At 35.4% G+C, this 6,000-nt stretch overlaps 1 protein-coding gene across 5 annotated transcripts in view; it reads left to right on the top strand.

The window, feature by feature from the left end:
• The first annotated feature begins 268 nt into the window (after nucleotides 1-268).
• The window catches only part of LOC6051594, a 73,645-nt gene continuing 67,913 nt past the window's right edge, over nucleotides 269-6,000 (top strand). For all 5 annotated transcript variants that reach the window (XM_038264765.1, XM_038264764.1, XM_038264763.1 and 2 more), the window contains exon 1: nucleotides 269-985. The gene's annotated coding sequence lies outside the window, so the exon portion shown is untranslated. The remainder of the gene's footprint in view (nucleotides 986-6,000) is intronic.

The raw sequence follows: 6,000 nt of genomic DNA, 5'->3' as shown, positions 1-6,000 counted from the left end.
TCAATCTCTAATTACCAATCACCAACACTCACTAGCTCACCACCAAGTTCACCCCGCCATTAACCCAATGGACCTCATCCCGCGTCATCAGTAAACGCAACCTGAAAATTAATCACGCTGCCGTCGGTCACACTGACCTGCACGCGACAACACCCCATTTGTCACAACACCGCTAAATGTCACGCGACAAAAACTGTGCTGCGGTACTAGAATCTGTTTTTCTGTTGGGGAGGAAAAGCTCGCCAATTTCCCCGAGCGAGCACTCAGTCGTTTGCCGGCTGTGGACGCGTGCGGTCTTGCTCTTGGGAAGGATCTCCCTGTCCGTGGAAATTTCGCTTCGCGGGAAAAATCTCGACTGTTGAGTGTTATGAAACAAGAACAACGCACAGCAGGTCAACAGTTTTGCCTCCGGTGTGGGGTGTATTGTGCCCGGGTGGGAAATGTGTGAAAAGTGATTAGTGGCAAGTTCATTTTCTCCCCTTTTTGAAGGGAAGTTCATCATTTTGTTATTGAGCTGCATGTAGTGCAGAAAGCGAAGGATACAACGGGGATATGTGACACACGTGGAGGTCACTCCCAACGAAAAGAAGACACAAGACAAGTTCGTTAGTTTCAGGATACATCCTGGTCATTAAGGAGACGTGAAATCAATTTGGATATAACTCAATACGAACGCTGGATGCTAGATGCTTGAAAGTTCGGATCTCCGTCTGAAGTGGTTCTTTGGAAAATCTGTGAATACACAATGTTGAAGAGTCAAGTGTGTGTAGTTCTCAACGGTAGTGAGCGACAACGATGATGAGATGTGCAACACTTGAAGTCTGTCCCTCGGATGTAATACTGGAGAACCGGTTCGACTGTTGTTGAGTGATTGAGTCGATGAATCTTGAGGATGTAAAGTGGAGTAAACAAATGTTGAATATCCTTCCATGCTTGCTGTAGCTGCTTCTGGTTGACTTGCTGAGGAGAGTTGGGCGGAATCACGGTACGAAACCAAATATAGAGTAATGCGCTTGGCAAAAGCATGCAATCACACTAATAGGGTGCCCTATTACGAAGGAGGTCGACGCGTAAAGGGTGGCGCTTGAGTTTCTATAATTTGGCGTAAGCTAAAAGGGTCGAGTGGGAAAAGGCACTATACAAAAGCCGAATTATTGGCGGATCAATGAGTCGGGAAACTTGCTTTGGTAGGATTTATGTGATTTTATTTTGTTTGAAAATATTTAATAATATATAATTTTTGTGAATGAAAACTCAACTCAACAAGTTTTGCAGAATTTTTTAAAAGATTTTTCGAGATTTCGCCTATTTTTGAGGTTAAAAACATTAAAACTAATGATTTTTCATAAATCAGAACAGTCCCTCCAATAACCTCCAGAGTAAATAAGTGAGGTTCATTAAACTTTTATAAAAATAACTGTGTGACTAATCGTAATATATTATAATCACACGGTTGCTTTCATAGTTTAGTTCTAGGGTATCACCCGAACTCAATTTAATTTTAATTCTCTTTAAGTTTTTTTTTTATACGTTTAAGAGGCATTTTTCTGTGTTGATACTCATATTTAGCATGTTTTTATGAAATTCAAATGCATGGCACCGCGAAAACTTTTTTTTTCGCAAAAAAAAAATTTTGGTCATCACTTAGATGTTTTGGAAACTAATGATTGCAAAACAACTGGACAGGTATATAATGCATTTTAAGATACCGTAATGCACTTTTCGACTGCAAATTTGATTTTACATTAAAAATTGAAGTTGAACATTTTGTTGAACTAAAATTTCTATTTTTCTAAAAACACATTTAAAAAAAAATTAATCAATTTCTTCATATTTGTCTATGGCTGAAAAGTTGCTGTTTTTGTTCCTGAAAACACAAGTGAAAACATCAAAAAATTTCAAAATAAAAAAATACGGATAACAATGTAAATTGGCCAATGCCGAAGTGTACACAAAGAATCTGTCCTGCTCGTTCCTAATGTAAACGTCAACTGACGTGACCAGGATCATCTCTTTGTTTACGTTTCGGCATTAGCCAATTTACATAGTTTTTTTTTTACATAACGCATTGTTTTTAAAAAAAGGAATGTTTAACATTTATGAACAGTCAAAATTAAAAAAAAAATGTATTCTTCATACAAAGAATTTGATTATGAATATTTTAAAACACAATTTTGAAAAATATGAAAATTTCAGGATTGAAAAATAAATTCCAAAACATTCAACGACACATTCTGCCGCGACGTTACAACGGTTTTTCGTTTCTGTTTTTCGCTGTAACGCGGAAATTTCAAATATTTACAAAGATTCTGAAAGTACGTTCAATTTGTCACAAGAATCAAGATTGGGGTAAAGATTTAACGCTTCGGTTGCTGTTCTACGAGCAAATATGTAGCGTGACGTTACAACGGTGGAGAATTTTGTTCCTTCAATACTTTTTAGAAAACGCTGTGATTCTGCTCTGCAGTCCACTTGCGTCAAAAGTAAAGATTATAAATCTTTCAATGATTGTAAAAGTTGATTTTACAAGCCTTAAGGGTGCGCAGCAACGAAGGGAGTTGTTTTCTTCTTATTCAAAAATTGTCCAACTTACGGACCCAATCCTGAAACAACGGGGTTGTAAAATAATTCAAACATTATTGTAAATTACTTTGTGGACAGTACTTTAGGGAATGAATTAAAAATATATTTCGATAGTACTCATAATTTTAATGTCTGTAATAAAAATCTGAGTGCAAAAGCTTTGGTTGATGTGCACCGTTAAACTTTAGAGAATCCAATCACAACATCTATTCCGCCATTAAAGCAAGATTTTACATTCTCCCACTGGTATACTAGCCAGTTTCCAATATATTTCAAGTCCCCTTTCGCGATTCACTCATCTAAAACCCATCAACATTGTTCCTCTCAGAGGAAGCGGAAGACGTGCGTGGCTGCATTTCAAAAACACACACACACACACACACACACACACACACAATGACACAACCGCAGCGAGGATGTTCGACAGGATGCTTATGAGATCACTCTGCGCGTTACCCCTCTTTCTGGCTCAGTCGTTCCGTTGGTTGTCTTTATTCGCGGTACAATTTGACGATGATGATTTGTGCTTCCCCTCCCGAGCCATTTTACGACTGACATTCGGTGCTTTACATCATTGTTGTGGGAGGTTCTGGAATGCCGGCGGTATGTTTTATGTGCCACGGATGTGGAAAAAGAGGACTGTTGCTACTACTGCCATTGCCAGCTTTTGGTGGAGCTATGAGTCAGGTTTTGTTTTGTGTCGTACAATGGAATATTTAAGCCAGTCGGAATATATTAGACAGCGGAGGTTAGGGTTACCATTAATACAAGTGGATTAAAAAAAAACAGATAGCGGCAGAACAGTATGAATCACATAAGTTGTAAGGGGACATCCTAAAACAACACGTGTTTGGTTGCACCCAGACCTTGCGAATGGAACAATGATGTACATTTTGTATTTTCTGCCCAGTGAACCAAGTTTATGGACAATCGTGAAATCCTTCCTTCATAAACAATCCCACCGGTACATCATTCCATGTTGAGGATTTCGGTCCCCTCCCAGGTGGTGCTGGTGGCTCAACATTTCCCATTAGGACTGTGTAGAACTAGTCGTCGTCCTAGAAGTTGATGCACAGATCACTGCACTGAGCTGCCTCTGGACGACGGCTTGCACTGTCATTACAGTGCTGATAAAACGTGACGCAAAAAGGTTGCCGGGCAAAGCACACGGCCTGGAACTTCGCGATGGAACACAAAACACTGATGGTTCGTGATGGTTGAAATTTGCAATCAACACAATTACGGGGTGGGCCAATTTCAAGAATTGGACGAGGACAGACTATGAATTTTAAAATCAAAATGGGCATTTTTGGGTGTCTCAAAGTTTGCAATATCGCAGAAGGCATAATACACCTGTACAGTACCTTAAGTATATATTCTGTGATGCGGAATCGTTGCTTTCAAGCTAATATTTTTCAAAGTGTTTGTCCCCATCAAAGTTTCAAAAATTTTAAAGAAAGAGATTAGGAAGCAATTAAAATATTGCCTCAAATTGAAATCTTCATTGAAAAGAGTTGAAAAAATTGATATTAAGACTGCATTTTATAACGTTTATACTCATGTTTTAAATCAACTTAATAAATTTTAGACTTTTTACAAGATTGAGAAAAAAAATATTTCAGTGTTTTTTTTTAAACGGAACTTTCTGACTTTGTTAACATTGCTCAGTGGTCCAGATAAAAAAAAATAGTGAAAATTAGGAGCAACTTTTAGCTTAGTTGAAAATAAGGGTAGTTCACGATTAGGAAGTTTCATAAAGTCCAACTTTCCAGGAATATTTTTGGGGATATTCTTCTATTCTAGAAAGTTGTGGGCATGCCAATCCAAGCAACTTTGTTCAAGAATGGCTTCTGAGCAGTTCTCTCAGATTTCGGTCATTCGATTTTTTTATTGTATTTTTAAATCCGGCTGAAACTTTTTTGGTGCCTTTGGTATGCCCAAAGAAGCCTTTTTGCATGATTAGTCCATATAATATTCCATACAAATTTGGCAGCTATCCATACAGAAGTGATGTATGAAAATTCAAAAATCTGTATATTTGATGGATTTTTTTGATCAATTTGGTGCCTTCGGCAATGTTTTAGGTATTAATTTGGACTACACTGAAAAAAATGATACACGGTAAAAAAAATTGGTAATTTTATTTTTGACTTTTTGTCACTAAAACTTAATTTGCAAAAAAAAACAATATTTTTAATTTTTTTCGTTTTCTGAAATGTTTTAGAGGACATCAAATGCCAACTTTTCAGAAATTTCCAGGTTATGCAAAAAAACATTGATCGAGTTATGATTATTTTAATCAGTACTGATATTTTCCGAAAATCGAAATATTGGTCGCAAAAAATTTTCAACTTCAAAAGTACTTTAGTGAAATTTTGATAAATTGCACCGTTTTCAAGATAAATCCATTTTCAGGTGACTGTGTTGAAAAAAGTTGCAGTTTTTAATTTTTGTTAAATTAGTGCACATGTTTGCCCACTATTGAAAACAATATAAAAAAAGCTGAGGCAATTCTCTACATTTTGCTTTTTTGAACTTTTTTGGTACGACCTTAGTTGCTGACATATTGCCATGCAAGTGTTTAAAACCAGGAAAATAATTGATGTTTTCTAAGTCTCACCCAAACAACCCATCATTTTCTAACGTCGTTATCTCAGCAACTAATGGTTCGCTTTACAAAGTTAAAATATAAAACATTCATGAAATTTTCCGATCTTTTCAAAAGAAATATCTTCAAAATTTTTAAATTAAGAGTAACATTTTAAAAGGGTCAAACGTTCAATATTACGCTATTTTAAAATATTAGTCTATATAGTCTTTGTTTGAAAATTTTGAAAATATTTTTTTCGAAAGGATAGAAAAATTTTACGAATGTTTCATATTTTAACATTGAAAATCGAACCATTTGTTGCTGAGATATCGACGTTAGAAAATGGTGGGTGTTTGGGTGAGACTTGAAACATTAATTTTCCTGTTTTTAAACCTTTGCATGGCAATATCTCAGCAAATATAGAGATTTTTTTCAGCTTTTCAAAAATATTTTTTTCAATAGTGGGCAAACATATGCACTAATTTAAAAAAAAAAAAACTGCGACTGTTTTCTAAAAAAGTTACCAAAAAATGAATTTAACTTGATAAAGGTGCACTTTATCAAAATTTCACTTAAGTCCTTTCTGATTGTAAATTTGATTATACATCGAAAAATGAAGTGGAAAAAATTTTGCGATCAATATTTCGATTTTTTGAAAAAATCATTATTGATTCAAAAATTCATAAATCGGTCAAAATTTTTTTGCACAACCTGCAAATTCCTGAAAAGTTGGCATTTGATGTCCTTTAAAACATATCAAAAAATAAAAAAATAAAAATAGTGTTTTTTGCAAATGAAGTTAGTGACAAAAAGTTAAACAAAAAATC

Source organism: Culex quinquefasciatus, chromosome 3 (genome assembly GCF_015732765.1).
Source record: "Culex quinquefasciatus strain JHB chromosome 3, VPISU_Cqui_1.0_pri_paternal, whole genome shotgun sequence".
Taxonomy (NCBI): Eukaryota; Metazoa; Arthropoda; class Insecta; order Diptera; family Culicidae; genus Culex; species Culex quinquefasciatus.
Note: the sequence above shows the minus strand (reverse complement) of the source record. Positions and strands in the feature narration are given on the sequence as shown.